General features: G+C 41.1%; 1 long non-coding RNA gene across 1 annotated transcript; it reads right to left on the bottom strand.

Moving 5' to 3' along the window:
• Nucleotides 1-9,191: 9,191 nt before the first annotated feature.
• LOC138955932 (uncharacterized) lies at nt 9,192-11,263 on the bottom strand. The gene is made up of 2 exons (XR_011452432.1): nt 10,955-11,263; nt 9,192-10,404 (listed from the first exon to the last, which is right to left on the bottom strand). It is a non-coding gene; the product is annotated as an uncharacterized lncRNA (long non-coding RNA).
• Between the last annotated feature and the right edge of the window lie 6,237 nt (nt 11,264-17,500).

Here is a 17,500-nt window from a genome sequence, read left to right as displayed (position 1 = left end):
TGTACACCAAAAAGCTCTTGTGCTGCCCTGTCAGTGGTACTGTCGGACCCGCTTATAAGGAGCTCGGTTATAAGGAACCTCTTTTATAAGGAGAAAAAAATAATCCCCGAATTACATTGTTCTTTGTTATGACTTACGAAAACTCGCTTAGAAGGAGCTAGGTTATACGATACCTCTCTTATTAGGAGTGAAAAATTAGGCCCCAAACCGTCCCTGAGTCCGGTTATAAGGAGTGCCGATAGCACCGGCTTCAAAGTCTGGGAGACTTTCTCCGCCCACACCCATCACTCGGAGATGACGGTCTTGGTCACCAATCTGTTCACCTCAACTGTTGCGAGCTGGTTCTAGTGTGCTTGCAGCAGACTTAAGCATGTAGGCTACCTCCCAAACGCATTTTTTTTGGGGGGGAAGGGAGGGGAGGGGGGGTGCATCTGGATCATCATGAGGTCCGAGGAGAAATCGCACCTCTCACCCCCTCATCTCTTCATTGCCTATACAGCTTGCTGTCGAATTTACCTTTTTCGTTCAAGGAGAGGCTTCCTTTCCCTCCAGAAACATCAACAAACGTTCAGCTTCAAGGGGCTTCGCCCTCTTGCAACCCTCACCAAGGGGGCTTCGCCCCCTGGACCCCCATCTGTAACCCCCTCCCCCTTGTATTTACCTAGTCCGGCCCTGTAATACTATGACAAAGCCTGGCCAGATCAGATATGGTAAGCGGAACTGTTCTAACGAAGAGGAGTGCGCCTTTAAAATGTGTTCATATGTGGGTTACGTCCAATGTTAACATTGACAGATTGACTCTGTCCTGTGCTTCAGCAAACAACAACCTTTACCCGTTCACCATCACAGTGGACGATATTCCCTGTGTGACCTATCCTTCCTACACTCCACCCGTCAACATTTCCTGTTCTTCGGTTGCTTATGGAAAGAAGGTCGCAATCACTCCTACTACAATACTCGACCTTTGTCAATTTCAAATCTGGGGTAAGCTTATAATCAAAATGTAAAACTTAATGGTTTTCTGTTTATTATAATGCAGGCGTCACACTGTCCCGAAATTGACACCAGGTGGACACACGATACTGGAAATGTTCAAATTCGGATCTGATTGTAAATACATCGGGCCATTCGTGTGGGCATCTTAAGCAATCGTATATGACCGCCGGTTGAGTTTTTCAGGCTCCGGCAGCAACTTCGTGAGCAGTGGCAACATTTTTGACATTGCAAACAATTGCCCGAAGACCTTGCAAAGGTTCATTTTCGTGTGTTTATTTTGGGAACGTCCCACTAGTCCGAGGGTTCACTAGTCCGAGGGTTCACTAGTCCGAGGGTTCACTAGTCCGAGGGTTCACTAGTCCGAGGGTTCACTAGTCCGAGGGTTCACTAGTCCGAGGGTTCACTAGTCCGAGGGTTTACTATAGACGTTTGATTTTCCAGTTATAGGTTTCACTGTGTGTGTGTGTGTGTGTGTGTGTGTGTGTGTGTGTGTGTGTGTGTGTGTGTGTGTGTGTGTGTGTGTGTGTGTGTGAGCGTGTGTCTGTCCGCAAATAGATATCCGATGTTTGAGAACGGATTTCAATGAAATTATGTGTGAGGCTGTAGTACAACCCAGGCTCGATCCTCTCCATAATTCAGGTCGGTGGGATAACGGGCAAAAGGAAACCCGAGGTGCTATATAATATGACTAAAAACTGTAGGCAGTTCGATCACGTAATTGTCCAGTCGGGGCGGTATCCTGATAAATTTAATATCCTTTCTTCAGTCAAAATATAAATAACTAAGTTTCTTGGGGGAAATAGTCTGAGATTTCTTCAGTCAAAATATAAAACACCACATTATCTTTTTGAATGAAAACAACTGTGTTTTTATGAGAATATTCTTCGATTTGGTTCCCACAGCAGTGAAAACACACGCATGCACGCACACGCACATCCACGCACACATACACACACAAAATAAAAACAAATCAAATTGAATATCCTTTGTTCAAGCGTCTATAGTGAACCCTCGGACTAGTGAACCCTCGGACTAGTGAACCCTCGGACTAGTGGACCCTCGGACTAGTGAACCCTCGGACTAGTGAACCCCTCTCGTTTATTTTGCCCTTCGTACGGCCATCGTGAGGGTATCTTGTTAAACCGTGTCATCTTTGTCTTTACTTCGTGTGATCATCGGTGCCATCCGGCATTTTTCGCCTCACGAAAACAATACGAAGGAAACAAGAATCTTCCCGAATGTCTCGGGAAGTCAACACGACTACATGAAGCCCTCGCACCTCCGTCGTGTATCCATCGTATTGTAGTACGATGACATCGAGATGGGACCACGGTGTCAGCGGAGACAGCCGAATTTGAGTAGCTCAAGCGTTTCTCACATGTTTCATGGTGAGTTTCTCTCTTTCTCTCTCTCTCTTTTTCTCTGCTTGATACGCCAACAAGAAGTACAGCATCTACCAACACTTTAATTGATATATATGTCGCTAACAAACAAAACGTAACTGAACTATGTGAACCTACTTTTTCTTGCAGTGATCACTTTCACATATGTTTGACCTGTTCAAAAAAGGGCATTTAAATACCCCAACCTGGCCACAAGACAATTACTTATGGTTGCTTTTCAAAGTTTGACAACGATACCTTTTAAGAAGAACTCGCATCAGCCCCGTTGTCTAATGTTTACAGTTTCATTGACCCAAATGAGGCGCTTAAATATTGCCTGACTATTGTTTCGGGTATCTATGATAAACATACACCATTTGAATCATTTGAAATGAGTGAAACACTCCATATCCAAAATTAATATATCATGATATTCAAACAGAAACTCACATGAGAGATAACTTTAAAAAAATGCTAGGGAAACACAAAGAAGCAAGAGCCCAAAGAAACAAAGTTAATGCCATGAAAAGATCTGCTAAACGGAAATATTTTCAAGAACTTGAATCCTAAAAAAAAACCTAAACAACACAAAAGCAATTTGGAGTGCTATCAATCACATTTCAAACACATCTTATACGTCAAAGCCTGCCTGCAGCTGATGAACTAAACACTAATTTTTCATCAGTAACCAGTAAGGTTATCTGTAATGATAAGTCTGATCAACATGGGCATTTTTCATCAGTAACCAGTAAGGTTATCTGTAATGATAAGTCTGATCAACATGGGCATAACATACTAAATGCATTCTGTAAATCAAAAAACGTAACTTCATATTCAAATACCCCCCTTGATTACCGTGTATGAGGTCTTACTGTACCTTCTAAAACTCAAACAATCGGGTACTTGTGGTCTTGATGGCCTGGATGGAATAATATCAACTCTTTCCGCCCCAGTAATTGTTGACTCACTAAACCTTTATTGTTGTCACGTTTCAGTATATTCAGTGATTATGAAACGGTTAGTTACTTCTAACTAACTAACCACACCACGATCCACTCTCGCAGTCATACAATTAAAATAGAAACAACAAAAGTATAAGTTTCAGACGCCTGTTTATGTAATAACTCGCCACCTCCCTCGAGACTTCACTCCCAAAATGTTCTTTTACGTTCAAAACGTAAATAACACGGTCACTGACAAAATGCCAGTTAGAATACAGAAAATTATAGTAACACGCTGATCCCGTGTAAAGTTAGGAAGATATAGCTGTCTGTCAAAAGTGCTAGTTAATGCAGGTGTCACACACCCCACGTTGTCACCACTCGAATATAATCACAAATATAAAAGATGACAACGGTGGTAAACAGGGTGCTTAAGACATGGTGCAACTTAGCTTTTCTGCTGCCACTGAGTGGACGGCCTGTAATTTGTCTTTTTAGTCTCCACAACTGCTCCGTCGAATGAAGTGCTGGTTAGCGTGGTGACGAAGCAGGGAACTGTGGAGACATCAGGCGCCGCACCCAGTCGCTGGTTAGCTGGTTAGCCGGTTTGCTGGTTAGCCGGTTAGCTGGTTACATCACTCCCCGTAGCGTCCCGCAGATAACAGCCCGCACCAGTAGCCGGTGAAAAATGAAGACAGAAAGGCTGCAACAAAAAGCCTCGGTACACTAAACATGTCAAGCTACCCAACAACCTCCACCTTTAAACATGTCACCCTGACATATTTCATCGAGCACGTGGGCCTGCACAAACGGACTTTTTACAACAACAAAACAACAAAATCAGCTATTTTCCTTCCTTCTCTCCATATCTGCAAAAACCATATACAGATTAGTATTTTAGCGTCACAAAGAGCAAATTATGCGCTAACCTGGAAAGAACAACAGAGAGTATTTCATTCCACAAACACAGACTCGTCAACAGCGTTAAATAATGATTTATTACCTCAAAAAGCCTATGAATGTAGCACTCTCATGGAAGCAAAAACCGCTTCCTCCCTGGAATGGCCTCTGTTCGTCAACAGTGACACACCATCCAGCCTCTTGCCGACTACTTTATACGGTGAAGACCATCCCCGCACGGCGAAGAGAATTTGACGACTCGTCCTCAGCAAACATGTAACAGCAAAAAGGTGGTATCTCGTTGAAGTTCCATTAGAGCCCTAACTGTGCTTGCAGACGGCACGTAGATAGAAGTGAAATATCTAGTCGTGATGAAAACCATCATACTCTAAGGACGCAGACACCCGACCCTTCTCGTCTTGCCGCTGATTGTCAAGTGTCCAGTTATCATGTCTCAGACAGACAACCTTGACGGAAACACGGGACTAACCTTGTCTCATATCAAGTTCAGCTATCGACAATTCTGCCCCGACAGCAGAAATCACCCCGTAAAATCCGTGCGGCACAATATCCGTGTTCTGCGCTGTCAGCAAAACTCTGCCGTATAGCCCCGACTCACGCACAGGCGCTTTCTATCGTAATTGACCAAGAGAAGGCACCCCACCCAGTGACACTTGATCCATTTCACCCAATCGTGACAATTGTAATTCAATCGAGTTTGCGTTTTAATGAAACAGATCCTGTGATTAGTCAGAATGCCCCAACTCATTAAAAATGACCGGTCACTAATTACACATTACATGCTTCCATTTGAAACTTCGAGGTCTTCATCGGGGATTGACGAACGACCAAAGGTAATTGAAGCCCGACGGAGCGAAGCGACGGAGGGCTTCAATTAGACTTTGGGAGGGCGTCAATCCACGATGAAGACCGAGAAGTTTCAAATGGAAGCGTGTTAATGTTATTGTAATTCAATCTAACTACGATCTCTTTCCTGCTTTCATGCGGTTGTAAACATACATAATTAGTTATGTTCTGTTCACACACTACTTTCAGTCCACGTGCCTGCAAGGGTCGAGTCCCAAGAAATATGTCTCTGTATTCCTATCTTATCACTCTGCTCCTGTTTTGTATTCTTTCACAAACATGTTCCCTTCTTTTTTGACGGGTTTCTGGACCCTCAAAATCTAAACAACGAAGTGACTGTGGTAAGATGAACAAAGTTAAAAAACAAAGGAATACTGTACTCACCAATACAAGAACGAGACAAGACGGTACGAATTTTCGCTTATGGAAGCTTCATCAGGAAAAACAAAAACACAAAAGACAACAAAAAACAAACGCAACACGGAACGAATAAGGTTTTTCCTGATGAAGCTTCCATAAGCGAAAATTCGTACCGTCTTGTCTCGTTCTTGTATTGGTGAGTACAGTATTCCTTTGTTTTTTAACTGGGTTTCTGGACAGCAAACTTAAAACAAATTCTTTTCTCACAAAAGCGATCGTTGGAATTGACTGACGTAGTCCGAAAGAATTCATGCATCAACTTACGTCACGTATTCGGCGTCATCACTTCGCATACCTTATGGTCTCGGTATTTCGTTGGTACTTCATATTTCCTACTTGTAAAATGACCCTCAAAGCTAACCGAGACTAGTTGAGGTTGTATCAATGCGCCTTGCCAGCAGGTTATTAATGGCTTTTTTAGCGAGTGGTTATCGACAATCAATGACTGGTAATTTTTTTTAATGAGTTGGGGCATTTTGACCAATCACAGGATCTGTTTCATAAAAACGCCAACTCGATTGAATTACAATTGTCGATAGTCACTCGCTAAAAAATCCATTAACAACCTGCTGGCGAGGCGCATTGATACAGCCTCAACTAGTCTCGGTTAGCTTTGAGGGTCATTTTACAAGTAGGAAATATGAAGTACCAACGAAATACCGAGACCATAAGGTATGCGAAGTGATGACGTCGGATACGTGACGTAAGTTGATGCATGAATTCTTTCGGACTACGTCAGTCAATTCCAAAGATCGCTTTTGTGATGAAAAGAATTTGTTTTGAGTTTGCTGTCCAGAAACCCGTCAAAAAAGAAGGGAAAATGTATGTGAAAGAAAACAAAACAGGAGGAGAGTGATACGATAGGAATACAGAGACATATTTCTTGGGACTTGACCCTTGCAGGTAGGTGGACTGAAAGTAGTGTGTGAACAGATCATAACCAATTCTGTCTGTTTACCATCGCATGAAAGCAGGAAAGAGATCGTCGTCAGATTGAATTACAATAACATTAACACGCTTCCATTTGAAACTTCTCGGTCTTCATCGTGGATTGACGCCCTCCCAAAGTCTAATTGAAGCCCTCCGTCGCTTCGCTCCGTCGGGCTTCAATTACCTTTGGTCGGGCGTCAATCCCCGATGAAGACCTCGAAGTTTCAAATGGAAGCATGTTAATATGTAATTATACAACCTATGCATTTCTGATGGAGTTATTCATGAAAACCTGAAAATTGCAAAACGTGAGTCAATAACTTGTAAAGTAAGGACAGCGGACTAAAAAACAAAGTCTGAACATACCAGTGACATTTTTTTTTTATCAAATACAATCTCCAGTTTATGTGTGAATTTTCTTTTGGATTTTTGTCTCGAACTGTCTGAATTTCTGGTTATTGGCTTGTAGGGTTAGGGTTAGGGTTATTATTGTCCTCATGTGGCACTAAAGCTGAGAGACCGATGTCTTTGATGATATTTACACTGTCGTCTGAGTTTACAGCTTCTTCCTCCTGCCTCTCACTGCCTTGGATGGCATGTTAAAATTGAATAAAAGTTGAATTAAATGTGAAATGTGTAATGTGTGTTCTGCTGCCAATAATCTCGGAATAAGCAATTGAATTTCCCACGGCTGGCCAAACGTTTTATACCATCGGGAGGTCACCTGACGCCTTCGTGATCTAGTTCGAACGCATCGTAATCTCAATACGACGTCGTAGTGTAGCCATCGTGTGGCCTTCGTGTTCCCTGCGGGTAAACTACTTAATACAAATTCACAGTTGTGTGTTGCCTTCGTGTGTGCTCCGGGTGCCATCATGTGACCTTCTGTGGGCATCGTACTTGCTTCGGCTGTTGATTGGCTGTTGACCAAGTTCGGGGCCATCTTCGCGCGAAATTCAGAATTCCTTATTTGTGTGGCCATCTGGTGTCAATTTCGGGACAGTGTGACGCCCGCATAAAGCAATTGATACCTTATGGTTGATTTGAAAGGGCAACACGATGCTGAACTGTAGGCATTTCTCTCTCTTGAGTATGTGTGTGTGTATGTGTGTGTGTATGTGTGGGTGTATGTGTGTGAGAGAGAGTGCGTGGGCATGTATGTGTGGGTGTATGTGTGTGTGTGTGTGTGTTTGTGTGTGTGTGCGGGTGTGTGTATGTGTGTGTTTGATTGTGCGTGTATGTGTGTGTGTGTGTGTGTGTGTGTGTTTGATTGTGCGTGTATGTGTGTGTGTGTGTATGTGTGTGTGTGTGTGTTTGTGTGTATGTGTGTGTGTGTGTGTGGATGTGCGTGTGTATGTGTGTGTATGTGTGTGTGTGTGTGTGTGTGTGTGAATGTGTGTGGTGTGTGTGTGTGTGTGTGTATGTGTGTGTGTTCTACGCTTTTCATGAGAAAAGACCTGCCCAGCCAGCACCCCGATATCGGTCCGATATCGGACCGATATCGGATACGATATCGGGTCGATATCGGATTCCGATATCGGTCCGATATCGGATTGCAAATCGGGTCGATATCGGACCGATATCGGATTACGACATCGGACCGATATCGACCCGATATCGACCCGATATCGGTCCGATATAGAGAATCGGTATCGGCCTCATATCAGATCCCGATATCGGCGCGATATCAAATCCCGATGTCAGATTGCAAATTGGGTTGATACCGGGTCAATATCGGATTACGACATTGGTCCGATATCGGTCCGATATCGGTCCGATATAGAGAATCGATATCAGATCCCGATAGCGGACCGATATCGGATTGCAAATTCGGTCGATATCGGACCGATATCGGATTACGACATCGGACCGATATCGACCCGATATCGACCCGATATCGGTCCGATATAGAGAATCGGTATCGGCCTCATATCAGATCCCGATATCGGCGCGATATTAAATCCCGATGTCAGATTGCAAATTGGGTTGATACCGGGTCGATATCGGATTACGACATTGGTCCGATATCGGTCCGATATCGGTACGATATAGAGAATCGATATCGGATCCCAATATCAGATCCCGATATCAGATTGCAAATCAGGTCAATATCAGTTTGATATCGGATCCCGATATCGGACCGATATCGGATCCCGATATCGGATCCCGATATCGGACCGATATCGGATTGCAAATCGGGACGATATCGGGTCGATATCGGATTCCGACATTGGACTAATATTGGTCCGATATCGGTACGATATAGAGAATTGATATCGGCCTAACATCGGGAACCAATAATGGACCGATATCGGGAACCGATAAGGGTGGTGCCCTTCTATGGTGCCCTGGTGGTGCCCTTCCGTCAATTCCTTTAAGTTTCAGCTTTGCAACCATACTTCCCCCTGAACCTGAAAACTTTGGTTTCCTGGAAGCTGCCCGCAGAGTCGATGAAGCAAAACCAGCGAATAGTTGGCATTAATTATCTGATCATCTTTGAACCTCTGACTTTACTTCTTGACTAATGAAAACATGCTTCATGCTTGGCAATTGCTTTCGCACTTGTTCGTCTTTGACCTGCACTAAAACTTGCTGTAATCCGTAAATATTAGATTTCTGGCCCAAGAACAGAAGAAAATTTAAAAGGAGACAGAAATGATAAGATGAAGTAGTTGATAAACATTGTCACACAAGTACAAATGAAAGTGAGTCAATAAACATTGTCACACAAGTACAAATGAAAGTGAGTCAAAGGCAGAATGAGAATAATTTAATAACCAACTGTATCATTGAAAACACATAAGTTACCAATGCAACATAAACAAATTACAACTATCAATTAAAATTCAACAGTTAATACAATTAATAACTGACCTTGTGATAAGATAACTCATCCACTGAAATGTCATCCACTCTGCTGCCAAAGGACGGGCTTGAACCCATGACTCACAGCATTGCAGAGCAGACCACTAACCAATGGGTCCCCACCGAATAATTATGGAGTGTCACGATTCATGTGACCCATCAAAGTCAAAGTATTTAATTCCATAAGGCGATAGCCCCCTTGGAATAAGGAAATAATAATAACTTCACAAAACGCATGAATCAAATTAACACAAAGGAGACGGGAAAATCGTCGCAAACGGATAACCAGTTATGAAATCAATTATAACTAAATAAGTCTTTCGATTTGCAACAAACAACGGACTGGTCACGCAACGGTTCTGTCCAGTCATGATAATCAAAACAAATGATTGTTACGCTCCAATTCTTCACAAGGGTGGGGAACGGGAAATGTTCAGACCATCTCTTTTATCCTCACGGTGCTTTCCTCGCTCATCCTCTGAAACATATCAGCTAGGTTAGACCATTGATGTTCTTTGTCTCCGTCATATCTGGCATCGTCTGTCACCTTCCGCCTATCAGCGTCACTCGCAACAACATCACTCCGCACCATACAGCCTGAATCTGACACTGTCAGCTGCGATTGAAAGTTGGAGACACACAACGTAGCACCACCGACGCACTTTTTCATGGCCGCCTTTGTCGAACATCAAAAACGCAGTATCGCCATTGTTCAGTCGCCACAACAGTCGGTATTGAACGATGTCAGCCCATTCTCCGACATAATTGCACATAGCATTTGTTCCAAAACAGTAGGCCTAGGGAATCCTTGCAGAGGCATTATATCATATATATATATATATGTAGAGGCATTATATCATGTAGAGGCAAAATAACACAAAATGAAGAGAGAGTGAATCCGAGAGGCGTGTTCCTTGCTGGCTGTCAGCACATTAGCACTAATTTTATTTACCATCTTCATCTTAGTCCTCGTCCTCGTTTTCTGTGTTGATCTTCGACATCCTCCCACCATGTAGACGATCCGACAATCCTGTCAACCACTTCGCAAGCACCTGTTCGAATTGCTTGTTGTCGGTTTGAATATGGCGCTTCCTCACGGCCAGCTGCAGTAAAAAGATTAACCGTTATGAGTATGACGCAACAAGATGATCATATAAAATGTTGACATTGTATGAACATGTTTGTGCTTTCATAAGGAGACATGCTGTCTGCAAAACCTCCCTCACCTTTCATTTGTTCTTCACCATTTCTTCCATCACTGGCAGATTTATTTGTCTACATTCAATGTGTGTGTGTGTGTGTGTGTGTGTGTGTGTGTGTGTGTGTGTGTGTGTGTGTGTGTGTGTGTGTGTGTGTGTGTGTGTGTAGAGAGGTATTTTTATAAATCTGAAAGAATAAAAACTGTTTATTATGCACAACAGAACCATAAAAGGATTCTTAGTTAAAATCACCATTTTATTTTTACAACAACAATAAAGAAAATCAGCAACCACCTAAACACACACAGTGACACAAACACACACAGTGACACACACACACACCTAAGAAACAAACACACTTTTTAGTCTCATATATTCCAAGAGAAAAAAATACATCAAGTCTCAATAATTAGCAAAACTATCTTCCAAGTTCATAGGCATAGGCGATACTCACTCAACGTTTTACGTGATGCATGATGATCGACTGTTTGGAACACTCTTGAAACCAGTCCAGTTCTGTCTTCCTCCTTCTGTCTTAGTATTGGACTGTCCAGTCAGGATCGTTTCTGATGTTGTATAACATAGTGCTCTAGCAACTGCCTGTTTTCAATCTTCCCAACGCATTTCGCCATTTGTTTACTCAGTAACTGCCGGACAAGTAATTCTGAGTGACCTCCCGTGATCGCCAAGGGACATTACTCTCGGACTTTTCTCTGTCGAATCGAACTCAAGAAAGTTTGTACTGTATTTTTACCGTTTTTAACACTCCTGCAACTTCAAAGCTAGTGTGTCTGCTGATATAAGATAACATGCTGCACTTCAGCATATATCAGGACTACACAATACAGATCTTATGACGCTGAGCGAATGGCAAATGGAACTTTCAGGTAATGTTACTTCACTGTGTGACTTGTGTTGTAAATTCATAATCATATTCATAAGTTCAGAATCCGTTGGCATTGTGATTGTTGACTTATTTTTGATACGAGTCACCAATATCAAAGCAATATCATGCATAACGATTGGAAAGGTGAATTTATCTCTCTTTCTCTTTCTTTCCTGCCTTCTGTCTTTCTAGTTTCTTGCTCTGTCTGTCTTTCTCAGTTTCAGTCTCTCTGTCTGTTTCTCTCTCCCTGTCTGTTTCTCTCTCCCTGTCTGTCTGTCTGTCTGTCTGTCTGTCTGTCTCTCTCTCTCTCTCTCTCTCTCTCTCTCTCTCTCTCTCTCTCTCTCTCTCTCTCTCTCTCTCTGATATTTTATTTCTCTCTGTCAATCTGATAATTGCCACACATTTTCACACATTTGTTCAATCTCACAGCTTCTGGTCTAATTCATTACTGTACAGTAACATTTATAAGAGATCTCAGAGAGTTATTTTCGAAAATCGTCTTTTCAAAGACACTTAAAACAAGTTTTGATTGACCACTGTTCTCTACTGTAATGCAACTCACACATCAATGCTTTCATTGCAGGGTGGGAGGAAAATACCATGAGGATACCAGAAAGCATTCACAGGGATGTAAACTACAAGTTACAACCCTGACAAGTGACATTCTGGCTTTTGAGGCCAAGTAAGTGTGTGTGTGTATGTGTGTGTGTGTGTGTGTGTGTTTGCAGGTAAAATCCACGTTAACGCTTGATGAATGTTCCAGCAGTCATATTATATTTATAACTGAAAATCATTTATGAGAGAAGGCAGTGTTGTTGTCAGGCTTCGGTCTGGGGTCATTAATACATGCTTATGACGCATTGTTCTAAATCTTGGCTGGTCGACCATCACATCAATTTCGACATAAAGAACTATAAGAGGTCTTCTGACAGAACAATTTGTTGTAGCCGGGACATCTGGACCTATACATATTTTTAGTCCAGGTCCAACTGACATATTATTGTCTTACTCTTACTCAGTCTTAGTCTTGGAAAAAACTTCGGGAAGGTGTTCTGTGTGTGTTGGGGGAGGGGGGGGGGGGTTGTTATCCATGCCAGGCAGCATTGACTAAGAGCATTTCATTCAAACACAGAAGAATGCTATCAAAGTTAGCATATATATACACAAGTAAATTCAACAAATATTGGCATAATGCAAAGACAATGTAAACCTTATTTACCTTCAGTTCTATATTTAGCAAAGAGCATTAACAAAGAAGACATAATTATAGTGTTTACACTGAAGTTCTCAAATCACACTGAATTCTTTATGTTTTAAGATTGTTGCATTCTCTGTCTTTGCAGATGTCATAGCATTTGGAGCAGATCTTCAAAGTCTCCTATTGCAGACATGCCATCGTCTGCACTGGTTGTATCAACAACTTTTTCCAAGGCTGGTGCTGCAGATTTAACAAGTATATATCGTCTGCTGCAAACTCAACATTAACAACTTCTCTGTCTGCTCCTGCTTCGAATTCAACAATTCTTGTTGTCTGGTGCTGCTGCAAAGTGAATGACTTCTTCGTTTGCTGCTGCAGGTTTAACAAGTATATCGTCTGCTGCAAATTCAACAACTTCTTTGTCTGCAGATGACGCTACAAATTCAACAACTTCTGTGTCTGCTCCTGCTTCAAATTCAACAATTCTTTTTATCTGCTGCTGCAAAGTGAATGACTTCTTCCTCTGCTGGTGGTGTTGCAAATAACCTCATCTTTCCTTGTGTCTCTGGCATCATTCGGATACATGTACAAGATACCTAGCTGTGCGAAGACTATTTTTTTTAAACCCAAAAGATGGAATAGAATTGGTAAATTTCTAGGTACAAAACCTAAAAGTGGGATACATGTATCCAAACTCACTTCCAGAAACTTTAGAACTGATTCAACTTCCGACATTTTTATCATGGTTTTATGGTGTGTGTTTTTTTTAAATGTACAGTATATATATCATGGAAATGATGAATAAATGTTTAGAACATATTCTCACAACATATTTCTAATGGTTTTATTTATTTGTCTTTTGTTTTGTTTCATGTTAGCATGCACACTTCCTTCTTCTTCTTCTTCTGGATTCGTGGGATGAAACTCCCACGTACACTCGTGTTTTTGCACGAGTGGAATTTTACGTGTATGACCGTTTTTATGTGTGGTTCTTTTTATGTTTGCACTCAACATAAAAAAACACACGTTTGAATAACTTGAATCTAACCATTATATTGTGCTTTTTATTTGGTAAAATTGACATTAGCCGTAAACGAAAATTAACTTTAATTTAACTTTATATTATGGTTTTGTTTTAATGAACGTTAATTTGATGTTAATTTAACGTTAAATTAACGTAAAAACTAAACGTTTATCTCATGAGCAAACTTGGAATCCAATATCGGACCGATATCGGGCAGATATGGGATATCTTGGTCTGAGGGAGAAAAAAAATTCTAATAAAAAGTTTAATTATAGTTTTATTTTGGTTCTTTGTATCGGACCTATATCCAATATTGGCCCAATGTCGTAATCCTATATCGACCCGATTTGAAATCTGATATCGGGACCCGATATCGTATCCCGATATCGGTCCGATATCGGGGTGCTGGCTGGATATCTCGGACCAAGATATCCGATATCTGCCTGATATCCGTCGGATATTGGATTCCAAGTTTGCTCATCAGATTAACGTTAAATTAACGTCAACTTTATTGGCCCAATGTCGGAATCCAATATCGGTCCGATATCGACCCGATATCGTATCCGATATTGGTCTGATATCGTGCCCATATTGGTGTGATGGATGGGATTGTATTGGCGATGATGTGAAAACTTGGAATCCAATATCGGACCGATATCAGAATATCTTGGTCCGAGGAAAAAAAAAAAAATCTCAATAAAAAATTTAATTATAGTTTTATTTTGGTTCTTTTTATTTTCGCACTCAACGTAAAAAAACACATGTTTAAATAACGTTAATCTAACCATTATATTATGCTTTTTATTTGGTAAAACTGACATTAGCCGTAAACAAAATTAACTTTAATTTAACGTTATATCCGATATCGGTCCGATATCGGATTCCAAGTTTGCTCATCAGATTAACATTAAATTAATGTTAACTTAATTAAAGTAAAAAGTTAACATTAATTTAATGTTAATCTGATGAGCAAACTTGGAATCCGATATCGGTCCGATATCGGTCCGATATCGGATTCCAAGTTTGCTCATCAGATTAACATTGAATTAATGTTAACTTAATTAACGTAAAAAGTTAACATTAATTTAATGTTAATCTGATGAGCAAACTTGGAATCCGATATCGGACCGATATCGGATTCCAAGTTTCCTCATCAGATTAACATTAAATTAATGTTAACTTAATTAACGTAAAAAGTTAACATTAATTTAACGTTAATCTGATGAGCAAACTTGGAATCCAATATCGGACCGATATCGGACCGATATCGGATATCTTGGTCCGAGATATCCGGTCAAATCCGATATCGGACCGATATCGACCCGATATCGTGTGCTGACTGGGTGGTTCTCATGTTCTTTTAAGCAACATCCTTCTTACATACATTACAACATTAGCCATCCATGACAGTGTTTACTGTGTGTATGGATCTTCTCCAAATGAACATCATTATCACAGACACGCGGACGGAGTAAACAGCAGCAATACTTTTCGTCTCGTCAAAGTGTTTTTCAAATAGTTGGTTATTTGACTCAGCTACAAAATCGGACAAGATATGTTGGTAGAGTTTACACTTAAAGTTGCTTGTTCTGATTTACGATCATTGGTTTTTTTCAGTCTGCCAGCCAGGATGGTACGGTCCTGAATGTGACCAGGCGTGCTGGTCAAACATATGTGTGGACAACACTTGTCACCCAGGAACTGGACTTTGCATTGAGCAGACGTGCGTCACACCTGACTGTTCCGGTAAGAACCACTTCATAGCAGCCGACCTGGTCGTAATTGCTTTGTTTTAGTCCTACTGCCAGGCGAAATGCGAACAAGTTAATGAGTCCTTATCTAATAAATACACCTAGTGTAGAACTGGTAGCTAAATAAGACCTACATTGGGTGCACCCATTCCTGAGTGTAAGCATTTTTCGAGTAATCATTCCACCAAGCACATGTGGTGCATAAGGACTGTATCTTATATACGTGGGGAAAAAACACCACCCATGCCAAACTAAACCTGGCTGCCATACCTAACTGTTTGTGTTTGTTTGTGAGTTCTATTTTTCTTTAAAGTGTTCCATGATGACCTCTTCCCATGTTCATATTAGTTGTGCAGGTACGACACAGGGACTGTTTGACAATGTTTTTGTTGCCAAGCGTCTGTCGCAGCTAATTCTCTCCGCCCAAGACAAATATTCACTTTACAGAAACAACAACCATTCACAAACAGAAACTTTTTTTGTATGAGAACCCAAGGTAGTAGCTACCAAGAAACAACACATGTTAATGAGTCTCGCTTTCCCCATTACTCAAATTGCAAGTGTTTGATTTGTGTTTTTGTTTTTCATCACTGTTCAGAGTGTGTGGCTGGCCGATGGGGAAACCATTGTGGAAACAAGTGTGGAGCAAACTGCTCAACCGGCATTTGTGCTAAAGACGGAAACTGCTTCGGTAAGAGAATTTCAGTAAGATCAGCATGAAGAGCTTAAAATCCCCATTCAGTCCCCAGTGACTATGTCGTTGATTTTTCTTTGATCGATTATTTAGGAACTTACAACAATACATAGAATAAAGTACGGCTCTCTTATGAACTCATTTTTTTGCAAATCACATTTCCCCCAAAAATAGTGTAGTTACATGTTAACTTAGTTAACTCTGTCGTGTAAAGACAACGGCTTAGACACAGAAAACGTGATAATCTCAAAACGACAAATTAAGATGTGGTGTAGGGGAAAGGCCCTAATTACCGGACGGGCGCCTAATAACGGACACGCGATCTCTCAGAAATGGTAGGTCACAACATTTTTTTTTTTGCGCGAAACGATTCAGTGATATCCCCTTACACTTCGCACCAAAATAACATGGCGACTGAACGCACGCATTTTGCACGGGAAGTGGTTTTCTGTTTTTCGCACTCTCACTGTAATTTTAGACATTTGTAAACTAAGTGCAGCAAGAAGTTACGACTTTCTAAGATGAATTGATTGGTTGAAGTAGATAGTACATACACTCTATTAGTAAATACCATGCAATACGACGTATTAAATGAACGCATTTTTCAACAGCTGCATTGTAACTCCAACTAGTGGGGTTTGCCAAATACCGTCCACCACGTGCGCCCAAATAACGGACTATGTAATATGTGTAAAAAATATAGGTCCCTGGCAATATGTAATAAATATGTGTGTGTGTGTGTGTGTGTGTGTGTGTGTGTGTGTGTGTGTGTGTGTGTGTGTGTGTGTGTGTGTGTGTGTGTGTGTGTGTGTGTGTGTGTGTGTGTGTGTGTATGTGTGTGTGTGTGTGTGTGTGTGTGTGTGTGTGTTTTGTTGAACGTGCGGTTAATTCGCTTGACTAAAAATAACGCATAACCCTCTCTCGAGAAAAAGATACATATTTTCATAAAAACTTGCTTTTTGACTGACAAAAGTTGCAAAAACCAACATAATAATTAAATGTAAAAATACATGAACGTTCACAAAAAAGAAAACGGTTGCAATTGTTAATTAAAACATGGTTTCAGCAACTTTTGTTACTCTATTAAGCAGCGAATTTTGTGTCCGGACTTTGGTGACCCCCTGTCCGGATTTAGGCAGTAGGTTTCCCAAAACCGGACAATTTGCCGACAAATTCAAACCTTAATAACTTTTAAAGTATAACAGATTTGTTCAATTTTTTTCAACATGAAGATAAAGGTAGGTTAGATCTACAATAATCCGTTTTCAAAATTGCACTATGTTATATACTTTGTGAGAAAAATGGGTTTAACCTTAAGTGTCCGTTAATTGGGGCCTTTCCCCTATACATGTATATGGCCAAGAATCTGTCATGGCGTCGAAAGAAGGAAAGAGCCCGCTTGAATTATTTGGCAGGCTCCTGCTTCTAATAAACTTTTTTTGCAAAG

The sequence above is a fragment of the Littorina saxatilis genome, unplaced genomic scaffold (genome assembly GCF_037325665.1).
Source record: "Littorina saxatilis isolate snail1 unplaced genomic scaffold, US_GU_Lsax_2.0 scaffold_1149, whole genome shotgun sequence".
Taxonomy (NCBI): domain Eukaryota; kingdom Metazoa; phylum Mollusca; class Gastropoda; order Littorinimorpha; family Littorinidae; genus Littorina; species Littorina saxatilis.
The sequence above is the reverse complement of the archived record's forward strand: the minus strand, read 5'-3'. Positions and strand labels throughout refer to the sequence as shown.